The sequence below is a fragment of the Delphinus delphis genome, chromosome 2, assembly GCF_949987515.2.
Source record: "Delphinus delphis chromosome 2, mDelDel1.2, whole genome shotgun sequence".
NCBI classification, from domain to species: Eukaryota; Metazoa; Chordata; class Mammalia; order Artiodactyla; family Delphinidae; genus Delphinus; species Delphinus delphis.
The window spans coordinates 104,187,691-104,200,296 of NC_082684.1; the positions used below are offsets into that span (position 1 = coordinate 104,187,691).

Genomic DNA, 12,606 nt, shown 5'->3' on the forward strand with positions numbered 1-12,606 from the left:
AAAATGACCAAGCAATTCCACTCGTAGGTATATACCCAAAAGAACTGAAAAGGTACTCAAATATCTGTACACAGTATTGTTGTGTCCTGAATGTTTGTGTCTCCCCAGCCCCAACATCCATACGTTGAAGCACCAACTCCCAATGTGATGGTTATTTGGAGGTGGGGTCTTTGGGAGGTAATTACATTTAGGTAAGGAGGATGGATAAGGATTGGTATCCTTATAAAATGAAGAAGAGTCCAGAGCTCTCTCTTTTCCAAAGACATTTGGGAATAATTAGGGAAGTTTGCATATAGGCTGGGCGTTGAATGATATAAAGAATCATTGTTAGGTGTGATAATGGTAGCACAGTTAAGGAGAAAAACGCCTTTATTTTTCAGATGTGCACACTGAAGTATTTGGGAACGAAATGTTATGATGTCAAAGTATTTCAGGAAAAAAGGAAGATGAAGCAAAGGTGGCAAAATGTTAACAATTGTGAGATGCAGGTGATGGGGTCGGGATATTAACTGTATTTTTCTCTTTAGTTTTCTATATGTTTAAATTTTTTCATAATAAAGGTAAAAAAACTCCCAATCAAAATCCCAGCAAGTTATTTTGTAGATATTGACAAACTGATTCTAAAGTTTTACATGGAGAGGCAAAAGACGCAGAATAGCCAAGATTGATACTGAAGAACAAAGTTGGAGGACTGAGGTTATCAGACTGTAAGGCTTACTATAAAGCTACAGTTAAGTAAGACAGCACGATATTGGTGAAAGAGTACACAAACAGATCAATGGAGCAGAACAGAGAGCTCACAAGTAGACTCCCATAAACATGGTCAAGTGATCTTTGACAAAGGAGCAAAGGCAGTACAATGGAGCAAAGATAATCTCTTCAACAAGTGGTGCTGGAACAACTGGAATGACCAAAGGACTATAAAATTTGGAATCATCTAGATCCGCTTTGCAAATTGGGGCAACTCCAATCTACCTGGCAGCAGCTTTGAGAAATTTCTGAAAAACATAAAGCAGGCAAGAATGCCTGAAGCAAGGATGGATGGATCCCTCACTCACTGGTCAGACTGGCACACACAATGGGATAAATAAAGGGCCACAGGGTGGAAGTCCCACAGATGCCCCGAAAAGAGCACTTGTGGTAGCTACTAACGAAGGTGGTAGAGTGCCTTACCTAAACTTGGGAGGACACACAAAGAGGAAAGGAAGCATTGGCAAAGCAATTAAAGAAAACCCTGCCAGAGATTTCCTCCAGTTACATTCATTATTTCCACAAATATTAAGTGCCTGTTACGTGAATCTGGGGCTGGGAACACAGCAGCAAACAAAACACACTTGGTGTCTAACTTCATGGTGGCTGCGCTCTCCAATCCATACCCACTAGCTACATATGGCAATTTTAATTTTAATGAATTAAAATTAAATAACATTTTAGAATTCTATCACAGTCGCATTAGCCACATGTCAAATGCTCAATAGCCATGTGTAGCTAGTGGCTATCAGATGCTCCCAGGAGCAGCCCCCAGCCAATGCTAAAGGGGAAGTTGGTAGATAAACGCCCCAGCCTCCTGCCTCTGGTTGGCATAACTCTGACGTGGCTTCCACGCTGTCTCTGAGATGTATATGTGTAACTGATTCACTTTGTTATAAAGCAGAAACTAACACACCATTGTAAAGCAATTATACTCCAATAAAGATGTAAAAAAAAAAAGCAATTATACTGCAATAAAGATGTAAAAAAAAGCAATTATACTCCAATAAAGATGTTTAAAAAAAACAAAAAAACCCAACAACAACCAAAAAGCTGCCTCCCCACAAATCCCTGTTTCAAAGTCTTATGGGAACCTTCAAACCCAGGAAACAATATACACAGTCCAGCTACACTACCCCCCACCCCCAAACACCCTAACCAACAGAATATACTACCTCCACGTAAGTGAAGCAGCAAGGGTGTTCCTTCAGTGTTGATCCCAAATGTGCTCATCTTTGAAGGATCTCGAAAATACACACCCAGCCCTTAAACCATAAATTACTAAGTGCAGACCTTAATGTATGCAGTATGGAAACATGTAGCATTGTGGAGGGGTTGAGGGAGAATTGAGAGACCTAAGTCATCACCCAAGAAGGCCTTCTGCCCCCCAGGGACCCAATAGTGGGTTCTCACATACGGACCTTATGAGGGTGGAGCTTGGCCAAATTCTGCTTTAAGGAGCAGAGTTTGATTTTCTGTCCCAGGCAGGAGGCCCGCGGAAAAACGTAACAGCTAGTGTTTTTTGCGTGTTTATTACATGCCGAGCCCTGTGCTAAATACTTCAAACGCATTAGCTCATTTAATCCTCTGAGTCCACCATGTTGGAGCTGTTTTTCTCCCCATTGTACAGAAGAGGAAACTGAGGTTTACAGAAGGGAAGGGGCTTGCCTAAGATTTCACCACTACTACACTGCTGCGCTGGGACTCCAACCAGGTCTCCCTGACTCTGAACCCAAACTCTTCACCAACAGGTAACACAGCTCCCTTTTAAATGATTATTATAATAAAATCACCATTTGTTGAACCATAGTATGTGCAAAGCACTTTAGATACGTAACTTCTTATCCTCACCACAACCCTCCAAGTCAGAATTGAGCCTGATACTATGTAAGCTTCATAAATACATTAGCCCATGGTTCTGACGAACCTAGGGGCAGGACAGGAATAAAGACACAGAGGTAGAGAATGGACTTGAGGACATGGGGGTGGGGGGGAAGGGTAAGCTGGGACGAAGTGAGAGAGTAGCACTAACACATATACACTACCAAATGCAAAAGGTATGGCTAGTGGGAAGCTGCTGCATAGCAAAGAGAGATCAGCTCGGTGCTTTGTGACCACCTCGAGCGGTGGGATAGGGAGAGTGGGAGGGAGGCTCAAGAGGGAGGGGCTATGGGGATATATGTATACATATAGCTGATTCACTTTGTTATACAGCAGAAACTAACACAACATTGTAAAGCAATTATACTCCAATAAAGATGATTAAAAAAAATAATAAATAAATACATTAGCCCTAGGCAGAGTTATCTCCATTTCACAGGTAAGAAGACTGAGGCACTAAGAAGCATTTCCCCAGGGACTTCCCTGGTGGCGCAGTGGTTAAGCATCCACCTGCCAATGCAGGGGACATGGGTTCGAGCCCTGGTCCGGGAAGATCCTGCATGCCACGGAGCAACTAAGCCCGTGTGCCACAACTACTGAGCCTGTGTTCCAGAGCCCACGTGCCACAACTACTGAAGCCTGCACGCCTAGAGCCTGTGCTCCGCGACAAGAGAAGCCACCGCAATGAGAAGCCCGCGCACTGCAACAAAGAGTAGGCCGTGCTCATTGCAACTAGAGAAAGCCCGCACACAGCAACGAAGACCCAATGCAGCCATAAATAAATAAACTTAAAAAAAAGAAAAATATGCAGGTTTTTTTTTTTTGCAGTACGCGAGCCTCTCACTGCTGTGGCCTCTCGTGTTGCGGAGCACAGGCTCCAGACGTGAAGGCTCAGCGGCCATGGCTCACGGGCCCAGCTGCTCCGCGGCATGTGGGATCCTCCCAGACCGGGGCACAAACCCGCGTCCCCTGCATCGGCAGGCGGACTCTCAACCACTGCGCCACCAGGGAAGCCCTACTCAGGTTTGTTTTTTTAAAAAAAGAAGCATTTCCCCAGCAAGTGCCAGTGCAGAGAGCCAAGCCGGCTATATTCTCCTTCCTACCTGGGTGGGGCTCCTGGATTCCATCATGCTCTTCATCTTATCTGCGGAGAGACCCAGCTTCCTCCTCTGCAAACCCTGCCTGGTCAATGCTTAGAGGTAACTACGACTGATCAAGATCTCCTACCTGCTCAGAAGAAACCCAGCAGCAGTCCTCCCAAGGCTCTGCCCCTTCCTTAACCTGCAAGTTGTCCCAGGTCCTGTCTTCTCAGAGTGACGTCACCCCATCCCATTAGCTTTCGGCTAAATGGCTTGGCCCTCGCTCTCTGGTCCCATGCAATCTCCCCTGCCTCGTACCCACCTTTTCTCACTGCCCCCAATGCTCTCAAGAGATCTCAATGAACGAATCAATAGCCTTATCAAAGAAAAGACATATCATGGAGACTACAGGGCTTTTCGTCCTTGGAGAAGTAAATTAAATAAATCCAATAATATTTGTTCCTTAGTCTATGTTGGTCTTCTGATATTACACTCCTTATTTTGATGATAAGCTTCCAAGAATTTTTCAATTATGGCAATTTCAGCTGATTTCCATTCCCAAAGAACCCCCGTCTAAATCTACCAAGAAGAATAGATACACCACATTTCTTTAAAATATGCATGTTTGGCAACTCAAAAGGGTACCATCTGCTTCACATAATTTCTGCATGAAGTTTCTGAAAAGCCTACACAACATATATGATCCACTCCTGCTGCAACAGGAGCCAAAACATTCCACTGCTATTGTACAAAATCGACTCAGGTTAACTGTGGCTGAAATTGGCCATGGACCTTGCAACGATCAACTCCCTTAGAACACGGCTCACCAATTAAAATATACATATTTAATCAAAGTCATGCTAGAGAGGAAAGATAAACATGAAAATGACATCACCCTCAAGAATCATTTTTGAGCCCTGGGAAAAGCAAGTAGAGAACTGGCAAGAAAAGCAACTTGGGACTCTTTCAAAACGAAGCAAAGGAGAAGGCAAAATAAAGTCGGAATAATTAAAACAAGAAGGGAATGATGATGGGAGTGGAGGGAACCCAGCGAGGGGAGCAAGCACTGTTTCCCTGGTGAGGAATTACAATGCGGCACATGGCAGAATGCCTAACAACCTGTAAACAGAAAACACTATGTCCCCATCGGAGTAAACACATCAAGGCCATTCCTCGCCAGCACTGTAAACTCTGGATAGAGGAGTTCGCTGGTGTGTGCCAGACGGTGAGGCATGACCAGAAGTGACTTTGGGGTAAGCAAGTCTCCTGAATTACAAAGTAAGAATGTATTCCACAGCGAGTCCCTTCCCAGGTCACCAGGATGAATCAGAATTGTTAAGTGATTGGAGATCCTCCAGAAAATACACAACCCAATTGCAGATGCAGACAAAACGTTTTTAGTGTTCTGTCCAGGGCTGCAGAAATGTTGCACACCAGCATACGTAAATTCCCTAGACTTACAGCTCAGAGCAGAGGTTGGCAAATGTTTTCTGTAAAGGACCAGAGAGCAATATTACAGGCTTTGTGCTCTATGTTGCCTCTTGTCATAACTATTCAATTCTGCTTTACGCCATAGACAGCATGCACGAAAATGAGCCTGGGTGCGTGTTCCAATAAAACTTTATTTACGGACACTGAAATTTTAATCATATGTAATTATTAGGTGTCACAAAATAGAATTCTTTTGATTTTTTTCAGCCATTACAAAATGTAAAAATCATTCTTAGCTCACAGGTTGTACAAAAAAAAAAAAGAAAATAGGTAATGGGCTATATTTGACTCACAGGCCAGTTTGCCAACTCCTGATTTAGAGCTTCTATTTAATAGAGGCTAAATAGGTGACATATGGTTCAAATGAATGATAAAGACACCCTGGATTTATTCGAAGATTGAAAATCATGAGGAAGAGACTGGAGGGTAGCACCGGATTTATCTCATGCAATGGTGACAAGTACTGTACTGCGTTTGTCTTGGAATCACTCAAGGCCTGTCCTTGAGTCCTTACAAGACCACTTGCCAGCTGTATGACCTTGAGCAAGTTTTATTTAACCTTGCCAAGCCTAATTTCCTCCCTTGTAAAAGGAGAAATAAGACTAGCACCTTCTTTTTTTCCAATAATCATTTTTTTAATTGAGGTATAGTTAATTTACAATGTTGTGTTAGCTTCAGGTGTACAGCAAAGTGATTCAGATGTGTGTGTGTGTGTGTGTGTGTGTGTGTGTCTGTATTCTTTTTCAGATTCTTTTCCATTATAGGTTAGTACCTTCTTGGTAGAGGTATCAAGGAGATGAAATGAGATGCTGTCTCTAAAAATACTTTGCACAGTACCCAGCACTTCTACCAAATGCAGCTAATTAGCATTATGACTATGCTCATGGAATGATTAGTTGATTGACTATAAAACATTTTTCCTGGATATGAAGATAACATTTCCTGGATGTGAAGAAGTCCCGACTCCTAATTTATGAAAGTCAAAGCTCAAAACAAAGTAGATGCCAGAGGCAAATATCAAACTAATACAATAAAAGAATATTTTAATTTTGGTGCAACCAACACCCCAATGATTCAGCTATTAGGAGTCTGGAAACCTCCAATTTCTATAAAAGTTGTAAGCTTGAATTCATGAGAAAAGAATGTAAGCATAAACAGTCATTCAGTCACTCAACAAGCACTTCTAAAGACTTCCAGGACAGCCTACCTGCCTGGGTTGTAGAAGTGGTAGCCACTGACCAAGCCTGCCTCTGCTTCTGCTTCCCGTCTCCATCCCTCACCCCATGACAAACAGAGTGGCCAGCTGTGGATGGTCAAATTGCTTCTATCTCCCGCTGCTCAACTCTGGCCCCAGTCAGCACCAAACAGACAGTTGCAGCAGCAGCAGCAGGTGACAAGGAAGATGGTGGACGGCTGCCGGCCTGTGTGCTGGACTATGGTACAGGGTATTGCTATTAAGGAGTCAGCAAAAAGAAAGGATGAGAAAGCTGAAAGGAGGGTGATGAAAGGTGTTGATGACCTAGACTTCTTCATTGCTGATGAAGCAACAGAAAAACCTTCATATGCAAAAAAGTGGCCAATCCTCCATAGCATTGTTGAAGAATGGGACTTGATGAAAAGGTTTATGGATCAAATGATCTTTAAATATTTAAGAGCAGAACCTGAAGACCATTTTTTTTTTTTGACTGAACCAAAATACTTGGTTTACTGGAGTAAATACTGGAGTATTTCTGAATACTCCAGAAAACAGGGAATATACTGCTGAAATAATGTTCTAGGCTCGTACATTTCTGCACAGGCCATTCTTGCCTTAGCTGCATCCTGGACCTCAAGACAAGTAGGAAAACAATCTGTTGATAGACAGTGGCAACAGTGTCACCCATGCCACCCCTGTGGCTGAAGGGTATGTGACTGGCAGCTGTGTTAAGCACATTCCAAACACAGGATGAAAAAGAACATATTTTATTCAGCAACTGCTGAGAGATGGAGAAGTAAGAATCCTTCAGAGCAATCTTTGGAAACTTTAAAGGAAACTTTAAACTTTAAACTATAGTTATGCCTGCCCAGATTTAGTGAAAGAATTTAACAAGTATGACACAGATGGAGCAAAGTGGATTAAACAGTATACTGGAATCAGTGCTATCTCAAAGAAAGAATTTTCCATTAGTGTTCGTTATTGAGAAATTCTTGGGACCTGAAATTTTTTTCATCTAGAGTTTGCTAATCCAGGTTTTACTCAAACTATCTCAGAAGTTGTAGATAAAGTAATTCACAACTGTCCTACTGATGTCAGACGTCCTCTCTACAAAAATATCGTCCTCTCTGGAGGCTCAACCATGTTCAGGGACATCGGACATCACTTGCAAAGAGATTTGAAAAGAACTGTAGATGCCAGGCTGAAATTAAGTGAGGAACTGAGTGGTGGTAGATTGACACGAAAACCTATCAATGTACAAGTCATTACACCCAAAATGCAGTCACAGGCAATTTGGTTTGGAGGATCCATGCTGGCTTCCACACCTGAATTCTACCACGCATGCCACACCAGAAAGGATTACGAAGAAATTGGGCTCAGCATTTGTCATCACTATTCAGTGTTTGGAATCATGTAAAATTGACTTCATAGTTATTGGGGTTAGGGAGATGAGGAAGAAATCATCTTTCTGATTGCCTTTTTTGCCTGGATGGCTGGTTTTGAGATTTTAAACTTGACTTGAAATAACAGGACCACACTCAATTACACAGGAATATTTTAGTAAGTTTATCAACATGGGGAATGTAAAGGAGAGCCAAAATGATTAAATGTTTTTCTTCAGATTCAGTATTTGAATCATATGTGTAACAAAAAGAAGCAGGGGTTCGTTCTTTCTGTGCCCTGACAGGTTCTATACTATTGAATGAGCCAAGATCTGATGGGGTTTATCGGTACACTATAAATGTACCGATAAACATACATGACGCTTGAATTGAACACTTCTAAGCGTAAGATGCAAGAGCTTGCTTATATTTCATGCTTTTTATCCTTTGAGGGAAAAAGTCACGGGGAAACTAGTATTTGAGGGGAAAAGTGACCACGTAAAGGACAAATGCAAAAAGTAGCCTATGACACATGGCATAGACACGCACACTCATGGGATTCCAGTTGTTAGGAAGAGCCTCCATGCCCTGTGCCCCCCAGTGTTTTTCTTTGCAAGTGCTTTTGGAACGAAGAAGCTATTACCTTAGATTAACTGATACCTGCTAGTGCTTTCTGTTTAACTCTCATTCTGTTTCTTGCGGTAAAAACAGGACTGTTGGACCAGTATTGCAGTTCTATAGGGTCATTTCTTATTAAAAAAATTAATCATTTAATTGGTCATTTTTGAAGCCTAACACCATTCTAATAAAGGCACAAATTTCTTCTGAATACTTGTTTCAAGTTCTTTTTAAGTTAATAAATCTATTTTCTTCAAACCTCTGCAACAGTTCTTGAAAATCCAACAACTGTAGCAAACTGACTTTTTATGTGTTCTAAACAAATAATTGTTAACTTTTAATATGTCAAGTGCTTTCATTTTGATAACTGGATCTCCACTTGATATTTTCATTTGTATAACTCATTTGCAGTCTGAAAAGTTTTTTTTTAGTTCCAGTCTCTGACATATCATGGAAAGTTAATTTTCATTGCATTTAAAGATATCTGGATCATGAAAAAAAAGTGATGAAAATAAATTAAAACTAAATTAGCTTTAAAATTTTTAATAAAAAAGTAGACTTCTGTGTGAGAAGCAGCTTGCAATGTCTGGTAGAAGGGCCTAAAAAGTAACCAAAATGATTTCAATACAACAAAGGTGACATTATTGATGTGTGTACACCCAGGGTTCAGGGAGCAGTGATGGCAAGTAATAGCTTTGGAGAAGAAGGAGGAAGAATAAAAGGAAGCTGGGTGAACTAGTTCTCCAGGCTCTGAAGATGGGGAAGAATTTTCCAGGCAGAAGTAACAGAACAGGCAAAGGACAGAATGAGCCCAAAGCTGCTGGAGAACGGAGGTTGAGCATTGCTAGAAAGAGCTGAAACCATCACACTCCAACTTAAAGAACTGAGAGTCTACCCTACGCCTGTAGGGACTCCATGGCAAGGCCTGGAAGGGGAATGACAAAGTCAAATTTATACTAGTGGCAACCAGGTACGGTGTTCACTTAGGCAAGAGCCATAAGCCCCCGTGGAACAGGGGAATGTGGTGGGCATGGAGAGGAAGGGGTGAATGGGAGAAATATTTAGGAGGCAGAATCTACACAGGACTTACTGACTGCATGTTGAGGCTGGGAGGAATGAAGAAGAGAGGAGAAACTGAAGTAAGAAGCCATAAAAAATAGCCAAGAAGCAAGAAATGATGGTAGATTCCAGGAGAGCTGGGTGGCACGGTCTGCTGATCTACAATAATTGTCGGGGCAAAACGGATGTCAGCTTCAAAGCCAAAACAGCCAGGGAACAGGGAGAGAAAAGCAAGCAAGGAAAACAGGCACATCTTATGCACACTGTCAAGCATGTGCAAATAAGTGGGAGACAGTGGCCAACAGCCAAAGCAACAGGCAGCATACACTGCTGTATCAGACATTCACTGGATACGTCCTACATGTTCCTTAGGTAGTTCCTGGACACTTGGTACACACAATAAAATACATATAAACAAACAGATTCAAATGTGATTTAATACTGCATTTTAACCAGCTCTCTTTTTAAAGTAATTATGGTGGCAAACAAAAATATTGCATACCTTTTCTCTTTATTCCACAGAGGAATTAATTTATCAGACTCTGCATTAGTTAATTCATTCTTTTTTTTTTTTTCTTTAATGATTTCTACCTCCATAGTGCTTAGGAATCATTTGGGTAGTATATATATCTCACTTTAGTTATATTTTTTTGTCCTTATTGAATTTTGTTACAATATTGCTTCTGTTTTATGTTTTGGTTTTTTGGCTGCGAGGCAGGTGGGATCTTAGCTCCTTGACCAGGGATCGAACCCGCACCCCCTGCAATGGAAGGCGAAGTCTTAACCACGGAAGTCCCAGTTAATTCATTCTTGAGCAATCACGTTCATCACACAGGAAGGCACAACAAATGGAGGGGACTTCATAATTGCTGAGGTCAAGCCCTCACTCTAAGATGAGAAAGCTCTGTGACCTTGAGGCCATCCCTTTACGTCTCTGGGCCTCCTCTCATTTGATAACACTTCTGAATGAGACTTCAGGCCAAACACTGGGACACAGGGAGGAATTGGGTCCAGACACTTTTCAAGGGCTGTTCATCTTTTCTCATTTGTTAAAACGGTGAAAATAGCCACTACTTGAGCAAGTGGCTGTGAAGATTACATACATGTAAGTTCCTCCTTACAGTCTGTACAAACTAAAAATGTTCAATAAATGGAAACACCCATGAAGAACCTTTAATATTGGTTTCATTATTGCCGTTTAGAGATGAGGAAACCAACGTCAAGGAGAGTGAAGTTACTCTCCCAGTCACACTTCTTGGCAAACGTGGGAAACGTAGTTTTCGCAAACCCGGATGCTACTCTTCGCAGTACTCCCTGCTACCTCCCCTGACAGTGAGCCCCCGGTCCCCCGATTAGTCACCACAGCCAGCTGGTGAGGCTCGTAGCCCCCCCCATTTTGGCACAACCACTGTTCAAATACAGGCCTCCAGTCTCTGCACTTCCCAGTTCCTTCCACCAACAGCCATAGAGGTTCAGTTCCTGGAAGTTCAGCTTCAAGACACAGTGGAATGGAGTTGAATGAAAGGTACATTTAATATACCTGATTTAACAATGCCCACGCAGGCGGAAAAGAAAAAAAGACAAGAGAAATTCCTTTGTTTTCTCAGTTGCTCCTACACCCGCTTCTACTCCTTCAAAATAAACCTGGGCCTCCATCCACTGTCCCCCAGGAAAGAAATCCACCGCTGAAAGTCAGGAAAAATAAAAGTGAGTTATGGGGGCTTCCCTGGTGGCGCGGTGGTTGACAGTCTGCCTGCCGATGCAGAGGACGCGGGTTCGTGCCCCGGTCCGGGAGGATCCCACATGCCGCGGAGCGGCTGGGCCCATGAGCCATGGCCTCTGAGCCTGCGCGTCCGGAGCCTGTGCTCTGCAACGGGAGAGGCTGCAACAGTGAGAGGCCCGTGTACCGCAAAAAAAAAAAAAAAAAGTGAGTTATGGGCTTTGAGCTCCCAAGGGTCTAAGTCTTTGCTATTTATGGCCAAATTACGGAATCGTATAGGTCGTTTCGCTCTGAAATTTCTGCATTACGTGCTGACTGTTAACACTACTCCTAGTCCTGGATGTCGTGCCATCCTATTGAGAACTCAACCCTTGAAGAGACATGACCACGAGGTTTAGACAGCGATTCAGTCTTTTCTTGGAAAAAGCACTTCATCTAAGACATCAATTTGAATAGCAGGGATCCAGGATAAATAAAATTCAAGGATGTTGTTTAACTTTTGTTAAGCAGATTTTACGAGTTACATAAAATTTATCAAATTCTGTCTTAAGATATATAACTTTTACTTATGAGGTCTGAAGGCTCAATGAGAGCACCAGGGAAGAGCTCCCATCTGCCTTAGACTATTCTAGACACTACCTATTCTTGCATTCTCTTCTCAAAATAGTCCCAAATAGGTCACTATGAGCAAAGGGCTCGCTCCCCCTCATTTCTTGCCCATGTTCCCACAGTCGTGTGAGGCTGCCCACTCACTTCAAAGCCTGCCTTCTACTGCTCTGCCCACTCAGCACTGTTGAATTCGTATCATGACTAGACAGCTCTCTGCCCTCACACCTGATCATTCCACAGTTCCCACATTACGCTGGCCAAGCTCCTTCGAAGAGAGCCTAACACAACAGCACATGGGCGAATGCTCAACTCGGTTCCATCCAATCTGCCTTCCAACAAGGTTTCCAGGAACAGTCCCAGGCGAAAAGCCAAGAGCTGTCTCTACAGAAACCATATTTATCTCCTGAGCAAGTACTGGCAACACCACAGGCGACCAGGAATCATCCTTCTACTATTCAAACCGGAGGAGATGTCAACCTGCCTATGAACCGTTTCAGCAATATGTGCTAGTCTAAGACGTTCAAAAAAACGTCGCCAACCATTTGGCAATGGACCATGGTAATTCATCACATGTGTTTCTTTTGGCCTGCAGAGGTTTTTAAAACTTTAAATTAATTGCCAATATTTCAAAACTAGGAAACTTCATTTAAAACATCTGGATTTTGCACATTCCTCCCCCAACATCAAGAGCATCCAGGCAGACAATACGTTGGAGTTCAACAGAAGCAGCCATCCAAGTTCCAATGCTGACAACTTGCTGAATGTTCATTCAACATCAGCAGATGGTTCCATGCAGTGTTCACAAGGCTTAGGATGCCATAA

At 42.6% G+C, this 12,606-nt stretch overlaps 1 protein-coding gene and 1 pseudogene across 2 annotated transcripts in view; one reads left to right on the forward strand and one right to left on the reverse strand.

Moving 5' to 3' along the window:
- SH3GL3 (SH3 domain containing GRB2 like 3, endophilin A3) overlaps positions 1-12,606 on the reverse strand; it is a 145,484-nt gene that overhangs the window by 116,161 nt on the left and 16,717 nt on the right. The window lies entirely within an intron of this gene.
- On the forward strand, positions 6,652-7,813 carry LOC132419716 (actin-related protein 3-like; annotated as a pseudogene).